Source organism: Schistocerca serialis, chromosome 4 (assembly GCF_023864345.2).
Source record: "Schistocerca serialis cubense isolate TAMUIC-IGC-003099 chromosome 4, iqSchSeri2.2, whole genome shotgun sequence".
NCBI lineage: Eukaryota > Metazoa > Arthropoda > Insecta > Orthoptera > Acrididae > Schistocerca > Schistocerca serialis.
The window spans coordinates 849,800,296-849,814,364 of NC_064641.1; the positions used below are offsets into that span (position 1 = coordinate 849,800,296).

Below are 14,069 nucleotides of genomic sequence, written 5' to 3' on the forward strand. Positions count from 1 at the left end.
GGTGCACTGGATTCATTCCACAGCTGTTTTCTACTGATAGGTGATGAGGTACTCCCATGGCCAACGAGATACCCATATCTCTGTCTGACAGAACACACGTTGGGCAAGCTCGGATGTCAACTTAGAACTACTTAAACCTAACTAACCTAAGGACATCACATACATCCATGCCCGAGGCAGGCCAGGAGATAGAGGACGAGTTACAACATATGTAGGTCAGCTTGCCTCGGATACAACGGCAATCGAACCAATGCATGCATCCAGGACTGAGTGCTCGTAACGCCATTCTGATAAATGGGCTAACAGTTCCAGGATTTTTGAAAATTTGACTCGGTTTTTTAGTCACTGCAGTAAGTTCACAAAGCCCTCAACTCATGAATTTTCAATTCGTTTCCTCCTTCCTTTTCGGTGCTTCACTTCTTTTGTGAGGCACTGAGTGAGAAATGAAGGAGTGGTCTGTGATGGAAAATAAATATTTTTCTACAGGATTAAAACATAATTGAAATGGTGTAAATCCACCTTGTTTCATCCATGAATCTATTGCTGCTTTAATATGTTGTTATTTACTTTGCACAAGTATGGTCTTAATGTACAAGTTCCTAGAACTGTAAGCGAATGATAATGTGAATGAGCCGCGGCGCGGCTGTCGGGCGCCAGACGCTATCGATTACTCCTCTGGTTGAGGTTGGCACTATGTGCGATCGCGAGCGCCTCCTGTCGGAGCGGGTCCTAACGAGGGAGTGAGTGCGAGTACGGGAGTCTGGGGCGGACGGTAGGGGAGAACGGACATTGCGGCCGCACTCTGAGGTGACAAGAAGAGTTGTTGTGCACGGCCGAGAAGAGAGCGTTGAGCAAGGCGGCAGTCAGCATCGCTTTCCGGGGGACACAGAGTTGCGGCAGTCCAGCGAGCAGACACCAGCTCCGGGAGCAGTGCTCCGGTTTGTGGACGTGACGTGGGTCGTATATGGCGCAGTATAGTTTGCTTGGTACGCATCTGCTGCTCCCTCTATGCCCACGTGTGTTGTTCTGTCCGTATGTGCACTGAAAAGGTTACGCTCCGGCTTAAACAGTGGCTTGTACTTTACATTCATGCATCCTGACTAATTTGTTTTGCTGCAGGCAGCTGTAATTTTCGTCGCGATTGCCTTAGCCCGGTGGTGCCTAGTGTCCGAGAACAAGACAGCTAACGTGTGACGTGTTGTTTTGGGTTTTGGAGTCCTGTTTGGGCAACCTAGTTATCACGCACACAAATGTATTGCTGCCGAGTGAGGTTAGTCCTAATCTTGTGGAACTGAGCTTTCAATGACTGGTTCGTCTGCAAGTTAATTAATTTAACTTGTGTGGTGTGTTGTCTGTTTGCTTTCAATGGTGAATTTCTTGTCATTCATTTGTGTATGTTTCGCCGTCGATTATAACTGTGAGTAAGATAGCAAGGTCTTGAAGGGCTTGCGTATCCTGACTGTAATTTGGCAACTGTTTAATTTGATTTCTTGTTTATCGGTCTGGTGAAAACTTATGCCAAATTTACTAATTTCCGCCTGTGGTCCAGATGTTGGTTTGAAGGTAAATCCGTTGGTAAATCTTTACTGGACCTAACTGTTAACTGATCTTGCGTTGGACTAATGCCATTATTAAATCGTTTCTTATGTGCTATAAATTGTATTACCATTGACAAGGAGACAGGGCACATTCTGTGGTCGAGGGGTAGGCAAGCTTGCTGCTTTGCGCGTGGCGTCTTGTCGCTCGCTATCATTTCCCGCGTTAGTACGGGCAGCGTGAGATTTGTTTGCTCGTGGTTGTATGGCCGCTAGTCAGCTGTGCCTGCTCCCACTTCAGGGTGTGCCGTGTTTCGTAAGGCGTACGCCGACTTTCAGTCACTGTTACTCCTGTGTTGCTGTCGGTCGCTTACCGAAACGTTAGTCTGTTTTAGCACGGTGGCCACTGGGCCGTGACGATGTCGGTTGATGACCAGCGTTGGGGCGGTCGTCCGCTCTGAGTGGTTTCGGTCGCTTGGACTTGGCAGTTACCTTCTGGTTAAACAGATCAAACTTGTTTATTTGCTGTAAATTCCTAAGTAGTTTGTGAGAAAAGTTGTGACTCAGCTATTCATGATTTAACACAATTCAAGCATTTTGGTAAGGGATTTTCCCATCTATGTTTTATTTAAATGAGAAATATTTATTGGGGTAATTCACCTGTTGAAGCTTAACAAAAAATTTGTAACTTAGCTTTCATGATTTTACTTAATTTAAGCATTCTTGTAAAGCAGTCCTTTATCTACGTTTTATTGATTGGTAATTCCTTATTGGGGTTATTCACTGGTTGAAGGTTAACATATGTTAGTAACCTAGTTTATGTCGCTGCTTAATTGAGGTTTGTTAAGAGCCTTTATTGCTGGAAGATCATTAAAGCTTGGGTGCTTGTAATTGTGAATACTGTTGTCTATGTTGTGGGATACCCTTCCACTTCCACAGCCAAGCTGTCCTATCTATCAGTACAGTGAAGACTGTAAGGGAATGACAACGTGTCAAATGTGCAAATGTGGCAGTCTTTACTCAAAGGGGGGGAGTAATGTTGTTCGGTAATTTACCTTCAAAACAATTACCGGTATACTAATTCATTGCCTTTCAAGTCACCACCAACTCTCTCCTGAACCAGAAATGAAACGTGGAAACACATTTTAAAGTGTTTAATTTCTAATGTATTTTCAAAAATAGGAAATTACACATTCAGAAATATGTGGGGTCTTTAACGATACATCAGTGAGATCCAGTGAATACCATTACCATTTTGGTTCATGTGGTGGAGCGGAGCCTGTGATCTGGGGCAAAAGGTTGGAATCAAACAACAAGAGTAGTGCACAAAGGACGTGGAGGCGAGAATCAAATTGGAACACAAATATGTCTGTTACATTTACTGATTTGTTTCTAACTGAAGGCATTCCTCTAATTTCTGCACACACACACACACACACACACACACACATAGGGCATATCTTTGATAATTCATACTGTTCTTTAACCAATAGGAGACATATTTCAAGTGACTAAAAACCAGTGCAGGGCCAACGGCCTTGCCGCAATGGTAATACCTTTTCCCGTCAGATCACTGAAGATAAGCACTGCCTAGCGCTGTTGGCAAGCGGGGTGCACGCAGCCCTTGTGAGACAAAGTGAGGTGCTACTTGGTTGAGAAGTAGCGGCTCTGGTCTCGTAAACTAACAAAACGGCCGGGAAAGCAGATATCACCAATATCATTTTCTCATTGTTTAGCAGGGGTCAACTCAAAACAAATAGCGCTCATCACGCCTTTCATGCCAGTGTCGACAAAAAGTGTCGTCTTTTGTTTCCCATTACAAACAAAATGATACTTAAAGCGTAATTTCAAGTACCCATTCTATAGAGCTGATCCAGGTTAGTGTGAGGGTAATTACCCCTGAGGGGTAAATGAAATTTTCTAAACTGAAACTAAATCATTTTCAAAAGATTTTGAAGTTTGTGGTAAGGTCTTATGCAACCAAACTGCTGAGGTCATCGGTCCCTAGGCTTACGCACTACTTAATCTAACTTAAACTAACTTACACGCACACATCCATGCCCTAGGGAGGACTCGAAACGCCGACGGGGGCAGCCGCGCAGACCGTCACAAGGCGCCTCAGAATGCGCGGCTACCTCGCGTGAACATTTGCAAAATATTTGTACTATTATCACAATTTTGAAAGAATGTAATACTGATTATATAAATTATCAATAATTATTGTTTCTCAATTAGCAGCATTAATACGGTGAAGGGTACAGGTTCCTCACATAGACCAATACACACATACGATACGCTCTGTCCGGTACATCGCTGATGATAAAAGCGAGACATACACGTAACAAATGCTAATTATCTCAAGAAAATGTCTCCTCCAAGCTATAGATAGGACCAGCAGTAGTTCAGATACTGCACCATTACTCTCTTCCAAAGAGATAAAAAAATAATTGACAGGACGTAACAGCAGTAACTCCACAATCGCTGCTGTAGTGCTGTTATTATTGTTATTATTATTATTGGTATTACAACTACACTACTGGCCATTAAAATTGCTACAACAAGAAGAAATGCAGATGATAAACGGATATTCATTGGACAAATGTATTAAACTAGAACTGACATGTGATGACATTTTCATGCAATTTGGGTGAATAGATCCTGAGAAATCAGGACCCAGAACAACCACCTCTGGCCGTAATAAAGGCCTTGATACGCCTGGGCATTGAGTCAAACAGAGCTTGGATGTAGTGTACAAGTACAGCTGCCCATGCAGCTTCAACACGATAACACAGTTCATCAAGAGTACTGACTGGCGTATTGTGACGAGCCAGTTGCTCGGCCACCATTGACCAGACGTTTTCAATTGGTGAGAGATCTGGAGAATGTGGTGGCCAGGGCAGAAGTCGAACACTTTCTGTATCCAGCAAGGCCCGTACAGGACCTGCTTCATGCGGTCGTGCATTATCCTGCTGAAGTGTAGGGTTTCGCAGGGATCGAATGAAGGGTAGAGCTTCGGGTCGTAACACATATGAAATGTAACTTAACCGTTCAAAGTGCCGTCAATGCGAACAAGAGGTGACCGAGACGAGTAACCAGTGGCACGCCCTAGCATCACGCCGGGTGATACGCCAGTATGGCAATGACGAATACACGCTTCCAAAGTGCGTTCACCGCGATGTCGCCAAACACGGTTGCAACCATCATGCTCCTGTAAACAGAACCTGGATTCATCCGAAAAATGACGTTTTGCTGTTCGTGCCCCCAGGTTCGTCGTTGAGTACACCGTCGCTGGCGCTCCTGTCTGTGATGCAGGGTCAAGGGTAACCACAGCCATGGTCTCCGAGCTGATAGTCCATTTTGCTGCAAACGTCGTCGAACTGTGTGTGCAGATGGTTGTTGTTTTGCAAACGTCCCCATCTGTTGACTCAGGGATCGAGACGTGGCTGCACGATCCTTTACAGCCATGTGGATAAGATGCCTGCCATCTCGACTGCCAGTGATACGAGGCCGTTGGGATCCAGCACGACGTTCCGTATTACCCTCCTGAACCCACCGATTCCATATTCTGCTAACAGTCATTGGATCTCGACCAACGCCAGCAACAATGTCGCGATACGATAAACCGCAATCGCGATAGGGTACAATCCGACCTTTATCAAAGGCGGAAACGTGATGGTACGCAATTCTCCTCCTTACACGAGGCATCACAACAACGTTTCACTAGGCAACGCTGGTCAACTCATGTCAGCATGTTGTAGGTGTCGCCACCGGCGCTAACCTTGTGTGAAGGCTCTGAAAAGCTAATAATTTGCATATCACAGCATCTTCTTCCTGTCGGTTAAATTTGGCGTCTGTAGCACGTCATCTTCGTAGTGTAGGAATTTTAATGGCCAGCGCATTACTGTTAGTGTCTGAAGTCCGACGCAAATCATTAACAGTCTGAAGTCTTCCAATTTCCGACCATTCAGAAGTAGGAGGGCAGCTATCAATCGAACAGTAACAACAGTGCACACATTTTAACTTGGTTGATTTTAAATGGATCTGCAGTGTGCTCGTCAAGCAATTGTACAATGGACAGTAATAATGCCAGGGAATTGTGCTTTGTTCAAGTTGGCTGGTTCAAATGGCTCTGAGCACTATGGGACTCAACATCTATGGTCATCAGTCTCCTAGAACTTAGAACTACTTAAACCTAACTAACCTAAGGACAGCACACAACACCCAGCCATCACGAGGCAGAGAAAATCCCGGACCCCGCCGGGAATCGAACCCGGGAACCCGGGCGTGGGAAGCGAGAATTGTAACAAGTGTCTGCCCTCACTGCGGATAGTTAGCTTTCTTATCTGAGAAGGAGTTGTGGGTAACACTTGTCATGCACCACGAACTCCTTCGTCATTCATTCTAACACCTTCTCTTCCCTCCCCCTCCCTCCCCCCCCCCCTCCGCCCCCCAAACATACACACAAACCAAGTATCATTCATCTTTCACCATTTTGAAAATAAATGTGTTTCAAGGAAAGTCTTTCATTCTAGAGTTTAGTTTGGTGCTGAAGATGGTAATGTGGAGGAGGGCGGCGGTACAAACGGCAGGGCAGGGCAGGGGGTGGGAGGGGGTGAGGGCTGTTGTGCTAGCTATTGTCTGATTGCATTTGGCGTTAATGGTGTAGAAAAGATTGGGAACCACTGGTCTAGTGCTATATTTTTAACGATATTTATTAACGAGGTTACTAAAACACAAACAATAACCGGTACTACAGCACCGACTGAGCACCACTGCATGATTGGCAGGAGCAGTCAGCACACGCCAGGCCAGTCCTGTAACTACTCGAGTAATGGTTATTCTTCGAGTTTTACTGACCCTTTTAAATACATATGCATAAAATAAATATTGAACTAGACGAATCAGGAAACCCCTTATTGAATGAGCACGTAAAATTCCGCTAATAAATCATTTTGTTTCTAAAGGGGAAACAAGCCGATACTTTCCGTCGAGACTGGGCATCGCATGAAAAACGTGATGAGGAGTACTGACTCCAGCTACACGCTGCAGAAACGACAGTGCAAATGTCTGACGAAACACCGGAGAATATGTGCCTGACAACTGCTAGGAGAGACACACGGTATACACTATGTGATGAAAAGTATCCGGACACCTGGCTCAAAATGACTTACAAGTTCGTGGCGCCCTCCATCGGTAATTCTAGAATTCAGTGGGGTGTTGACCCACCCTAAGCCTTGATGACAGCTTCCACTCTCGCAGGCATACGTTCAGCCGGGGGCTGGAAGGTATCTTGGCGAATGGCAGCCCATTCATCACAGAGTGCTGCAATGAGGAGAGGTATCGATGTCGGTCGGTGAGGCCTGGCCCCAATTCGGCGTTCCAAAACATCCGAAATGTGTTCTGTAGGATTCAGGTAATCCCTCTGTGCAGGCCAGTCCATTAAAGGGTTGTTATTGTGTAACAACTCCGCCACAGGCCGTGCATTATGAGCAGGTGCTCGATAGTGTTGAAAGATGCAATCGCCATCCCCGAATTGCTCTGCCACTGTGGGAAGCGAGAAGGTGCTTAAAACATCAATGTAGGCCTGTGCTGTGATACTGTCACGCAAAACAACAAGGGGTGCAATCCCCCTCCATGAGAAACACGACCACACCATAACACGACCGCCTCAGAATTTTACTGCTGGCAGATGACGTTCATCGGGCATTCGCCATACCCGCACCCTGCCATCGGATCGCCACATTGTGTACCGTGATTCGTCACTCCACACAACGTTTTTCCACTGTTCAGTAGTCCAATGTTTACGCTCCTTACACCACACCAGGTGTCGTCTGGCATTTACCGGCGTGGTGTGTGGCCTATCGACCATGAAATGCAGGTTTTCTCACCTCCAGCCTAACTATCATTGTGCGTGCAGTGGATCCTGATGCAATTTGGAATTCCTGTGTGACGGTCTGGATAGATGTCTGCCTATTACACATTATGATCCTCTTCAACTGTCGGCGGTCTCTGTCAGTCAACAGACGAGTTTGGCCTGTACGCTTTTGAGCTGCACGTGTCCCTTCACGTTTCCACTTCACTATCACATCGGAAATAGTGATCCTAGGGATGTTTAGGAGTGTGGAAATCTCGCGTACAGACGTAGGACGTAAGTGACACCCAATCACCTGAGTGCGTTCGAATTCCGTGAGTTCTTCGGAGCGCCCCATTCTGGTCTCACCATGTCTAATGACTACTGAGGTCGCTGATATGGAGTGCCGGCCGAAGTGGCCGTGCGGTTAAAGGAGCTGCAGTCTGGAACCGCAAGACCGCTACGGTCGCAGGTTCGAATCCTGCCTCGGGAATGGATGTTTGTGATGTCCTTAGGTTAGTTAGGTTTAACTAGTTCTAAGTTCTAGGGGACTAATGACCTCAGCAGTTGAGTCCCATAGTGCTCAGAGCCATTTGAACCATTTTGATATGGAGTACCTGGCAGTAGGTGGCAGCACAATGGACCTATTATGAAAAACGTACGTTTTTGGAGGTGTCTGGATACTTTTGATGATGTAGTGTAAATGCCACTGTAAGACTTCATTTTTCTGATTCTGTCATCTTTGCAAAAATTCTCTTTCCAATGCGATTTGTATAGATATTTGTTATTATCTGTGAGAGTGCGCTTTGCACTGGGAATTTGGCAATTTGCGGCACACCTAGTCCCAGTCTCGCGCAGCCAGCCAAAGAAGCACTGCTCCTGAAGTAGTGCCTCAAAAGGGGAAACTGCTGGATCCAGTCAGAAGTTACACGGAGACAAACGAGCGAGTTCTTGGCAGAGCCAAGTGCAAGATCCTCGAGAAGCTGAAGTACTACCTGAGTGAATTTCCTGCTGATAGTTGCACCCTGGTGGTTTTAAGATTGATACGGTGCACTATCTTTTGTGCGAGCGGTGCCTTGGGTGTATTTGCCAGCAAGAACGTTCTACGTGGTAGCTGATGTAACATGCAACGTGCTAGTGTGCACAGTGAATGAGAGAAGTTTAGATTTTTAAACTACACGCTGTGAACTCGAGAATGCTTTTGTTTAAACTACGCAGCTATCTTAAATAATTTGTTGGCACAATTGTACAAAGAATTCATCTTCTTAATTGTTCTATGCGAATGTGCAGTTGAATAGATACTTTGAAGAAGGAAAGTGCCGGAATATAGATTTTCTGGAATCATTAAGTTGTCCCGTCACGTCCTAACGACAACGTACTTTTTGTACTGCGATGAATATTATGAGATGACTGACGGCACAGCCATGGGATCACCACTGTCTCCAATAGCCGCAAATTTCTTCATGGAGCACTTTGAGGAGCAGGCTCTCCAAACTGCGACATTGCGGCCATCTTGCTTTCTACGATACGTTGATGACACCTTCTTGATATGGCCTCATGGTGAAGATACACTACAGCAGTTCGTCGATCATATGAATGGTGTCTATCCCAACATTAAATTTACTGTCGAGATGGAGAAGCACGGCAAGCTACCATTCTTGGATGTTTTGGTTGAGCGGAAGGCAGGAGGCCAGCTTGGTTACTCAGTGTACCGGAAACCTACACACATTGATCGGTACTTGAACGCCAATTGTTTCCACCACCCTGTACACAAGAAAGCTGTCCTTAACACGTTGGTTCATAGAGCCAAGATTATCTCTGACGACGATCACCTACAGTCTGAATTGCATAACTTAAAACGTGTTTTCGGGGAAAATGGATATAGCAAAACAGACATCACAAACGCTTTCAAGGACCGCCGACGAGAGACAGCTGGTCAATCGGATGAGGAGGCCAAACGGACTGTGTTCCTGCCATACTGTGGAGCAACATTGAAGCAAATGAAGAATAAGTTATTGATGTAGTAGCTAAGCTACATGTTTCAAAATCGTGTTAGTTTGGAGTTTCTAATGCGATGCCATGGTTTTTGTTGTATGCCACATTTCCTGACAAAGTATGTAGCATGCTGCTGTTGCAAATGAACAATTTGAACCCTGAGATTAAATAACTTCATGTTCTCAGTGGCATCTGATAAGGTCAAAACTGTAACACCACTTCAGTGCGCTTTCTCCTTGCATTCGTAGCTACTGGTTTATTCACAAAAATATGTGATACGTTAGTACCTCCCAAAGTGAGGGTACTCCTTTCTTCAAGGTAATCGCAATTTTGGGACTGTGGAAAGGAAAATCAAACGACTACAAAGAATTTAAATACCACAACAATACACTGATTCAATTCAATTCACAAGGAAAATAAGATGCAATATCACTCAAATCTCTGATGAAAATACACTGGATTTCAACAATCGGTGGCCTTAATTCCACAAATAATCAACAAAGTTCCTGTAAAAGTCCCCATTTTCGATTTACAAGTTCAGGCAGTTACAATATTCATTCTACATCTACATTTATACTCCGCAAGCCACCCAGCGGTGTGTGGCGGAGGGCACTTTACGTGCCACTGTCATTACCTCCCTTTCCTGTTCCAGTCGCGTATGGTTCGCGGGAAGAACGACTGTCTGAAAGCCTCCGTGCGCGCTCGAATCTCTCTAATTGTACATTCGTGATCTCCTCGGGAGGTATAAGTAGGGGGAAGCAAATATATTCGATACCTCATCCAGAAACGCACCCTCTCGAAACCTGGCGAGCAAGCTACACCGCGATGCAGAGCGCCTCTCTTTCAGAGTCTGCCATTTGAGTTTGCTAAACATCTCCGTAACGCTATCACGGTTACCAAATAACCCTGTGACGAAACGCGCCGCTCTTCTTTGGATCTTCTCTATCTCCTCCGTCAACCCGATCTGGTACGGATCCCACAGTGATGAGCAATACTCAAGTATAGGTCGAACAAGTGTTTTGTAAGCCACCTCCTTTGTTGATGGACTAAATTTTCTAAGGACTCTCCCAATGAATCTCAACCTGGTACCCGCCTTACCTACAACTAATTTTATATGTTCATTCCACTTCAAATCGTTCCGCACGCATACTCCCAGATATTTTACAGAAGTAACTGCTACCAGTGTTTGTTCCGCTATCATATAATCATACAATAAAGGATCCTTCTTTCTATGTATTCGCAATACATTATATTTGTCTATGTTAAGGGACAGTTGCCACTCCCTGCACCAAGTGCCTATCCGCTACAGATCTTCCTGCATATCGCTACAATTTTCTAATGCTGCAACTTCTCTGTATACTACAGCATCATCCGCGAAAAGCCGCATGGAACTTCCGACACTATCTATTCCATCCGCAGGGGTTAATTAACTGTATCTGCGTTGTCTGATATTTCGGTGAAAAATATTTTCTTTACCTCAAGAGAACAATGCAGGATGCCCCACATTCCATCAGAAACCGTGTGCAGTGAAAAAATCCCGATACAAGATATGAAGATGCAACATGTACCCAAGATAGTTACATACATTCCATATCAGAATTGACCACTTTGCGAGGCGGTGTTGATGTGACCAACAACAGCTACTGCGAGGGCGGGGAAAATGAATCGCATTGATGGCCGTCAGAATAAATTTCATAGTTAAGGCTTTGAATGCCTGTGAGAAGTATAGATGTTTCTTGCATATGTCGTATTTTTTAAATGATTTGTGAAAATGTAACTGATTGTGATGTTGTAATATGATGTTTTAGCGCTTAATTCTTAATCAGTTTGGAGAAGGGAACAAATTCTCGGTTTTTAATATTGTGACGCCTCCTTCAGAACAATTAATCGTCCTAATGTTCTGATATAGGTGTCTAATGTAAACAAACTCATGTAACTGTTTGGTTGAGACAAATTTAGAATGAAGAACAGGCGAAAGTTTTTTCTGTTTTTGTATTTACTCACAAAACGAGATTTTCGATTAGTTCCCTTCTTCGAACTACATAATCAATTGTGTGTGTTAATATCTTAGATTTTTTAAGATATTTGTGTCGGTGTTTTGGTGTAGTGTGTGGGTAGCTTGTGTGGTCGCTGTCTAGTGGAAGTAGTAGCAGTAGACCAATGTGTATTTATATGTTATTTGCCTCATCCCAGATAAATCTAAGACTTGACTGGTATTCTTATGTTTAATTGCAGAAGTTGTCTCCATTGTCATTAGTGGTTATGGCTGAGGGCCATGCTCTGTAAATTGTGAATGTTAGTACTCGATTATCTAATGGCAAAGGCTCGATTTTAATTCTGTTGATTGTGTGAAAGATATCGGCTGCACTGAATGGTTTAAGCCCTGCTCAGAAGGATATATTAATTTACAGAAAATGTAACAGCATGCTGTTGCTCACATGTATTTTATGTTTAATAATTTAATACTTAAATTCATCCCCATGGCTGCACAAGCACCAGCCAGACCCCATTCCGCTACATTCTGCACAACAGCTTCCATTCCACTGTAAGCATATGATTTATCATATTGACTGTTGTTTTTCTCTGTGATTAAATTCATGATTCATATTAGGTGATCTGTAGCAGTATTTTGGATTTGTGAGGTTTCTGGGATTTCTGTCAGTTGTTCTTTACCGTTCGTTTTATCTTTTATTTTTTAGGTTAATGTAAAGGAGCTTTATATACTTCTGATTTCTTTGTAGTATTTAATGCTGAGGTTAGTGTTAATGTGTGAACTTTTCAATGTAGCAGGTGGCATCATTCTTGAAACTGTTAACTGATCTCATGGGGGTATTTTCTTTATGTACTTTGGACGTGGCTTCTCTGCTGTTGTGTTAACGACTTTTTTTATCTTTTTTGTAAGTTTTTGACGGCCAGTAGTGCGACAAACTTTAGTTCCTCAACAATATTTTTTCTTATATGATTCGTATTTGTTTTATTTATGTATTACTCTAAATCTGTGACCATTACATTATAAATTCTGCCCGTTTCTGTTATTATGACTTCTCCTCCATAATCCCTTTCCTATAGTTTTATTTCTTTAATGTGTTTGTCTGTTACTTTTCTGTATCTGTCTCTGAGTTTTCCTGTTTTTGATTAAATCATTTACTGATTTTAACATCAGTTCGCTGATTAGTCTGTTATTGATACAGCATTTTTCCTTCTGATGCTTAAATATAACTAATGTTTGCATATGTTATTTTGTTCTTGTTAACGTTATATTTAAGAAAATTGTCTCTGACAGTTATACTTCCACTTCATTCAACTGCATTTTAGTGAGATTTATTATTTGCGTGTGTAAGAGAGAGAGTGAGAGAGAGTGAGAGAGTAGCATACAGTAAGGGGGATAGAGAGAGAGACAGACAGACACACAGACAGAGATAGAAAGAGAGAGAGACAGAGGAAGAGGGACAGAGGGAGGTGAAGAGAGAGATGTAAATAGTACATGTGCTAATTATATAGTTTTTCGTTTAGTTCAAGTTCTTTCCCACACTGTCGCCTAATTTCAGTACAGAATGGCCAGCCTGTTTCAGATAATAAGGAAATTTCATGCAAACTTTCATATTTTATTTTTGTTTGAGTCTTTCAAGTTCTCAGATGGCTGTGAGCACTATGGGACTTAACAGCTGAGGTCATCAGTCCCCTAGAACTTATAACTACTTAAACCTAACTAACCTAAGGACATCACACACATCCATGCCCGAGGCAGGATTCGAACCTGCAACCGTAGCAGTCGCGCGGTTCCGGACTGAGCGCCTAGAACCGCTCGGCCACACCGGCCGGCTCAAGTTCTCTTGCATTATAATTTCAACTATGCATATCTGTCACTCAAACGTGTTCCTCAGGACAGAAGCAATTCATTTAAGAGGAAGCTACTAAAGTCAACATCACACGACCCACAATGGCGTCTCTGCACAACAAACCAGCGTACCCATTCCACCGTTTAGCCAATTGGGGACATGAATATGGGGGTCATGTCTGTGGTTGCTGGAGAGTCTCGATGGGAAAAGCACAGCTGCCACTCTCTCTTGTGATACAGACTTCAGCACGAACGGACAACTCCTGCCGTCCACACATGGACCTGCTCACCAGTACCAGCCACCACTCTCACAAAACTAAACCAACACCTGTCCCACAACCTACTTAGTTCATCTCTTTGTCCAGACACCTAGACTGGTAATCAACCTTTATCTGTTCCCCAAGGGAAGCCTTTCCCATATTCTGAGAACCAAGACTACAGATCAAGTATTCTTCATTTATATCTCTTATTTCCCCACCTGCCTTCTGATGCTCGTGTTCTGCATCCTGCACATCTGGTGGCAGAATCAGAATCTAACCCATTGTTCAGTATGGAGGATAACCATGAAGTTTTGGTTCAAATTCAAAACTTTGTGGCCAGTTTAATAGTTGTTGCTGTTACTCTGTGCAAGCCAGGCGTTTAGTGTTCATGTCTTCCTGTGTGGCCTGAGATGCACCTCGTTAGCGCATTCCAGTATGCCTGGGGCAGAGTCTAACTTGCAGCCACACTGCTGTGTGTGAGCTGATCACGTCACCTGCTGTCATCGTGGAAGTGAGCTGCTTGCCAGTGCCTCCCATGGAGGGCAGAGCACATCAGCGCACTGTGACTCATTGTTACGGCATGCTGCTGG

The 14,069-nt window shown here is 44.0% G+C and overlaps 1 protein-coding gene across 1 annotated transcript in view; it reads right to left on the reverse strand.

Annotated features, from left to right (window-relative positions):
* LOC126473481 (solute carrier family 22 member 7-like) overlaps positions 1-14,069 on the reverse strand; it is a 169,123-nt gene that overhangs the window by 103,124 nt on the left and 51,930 nt on the right. The window lies entirely within an intron of this gene.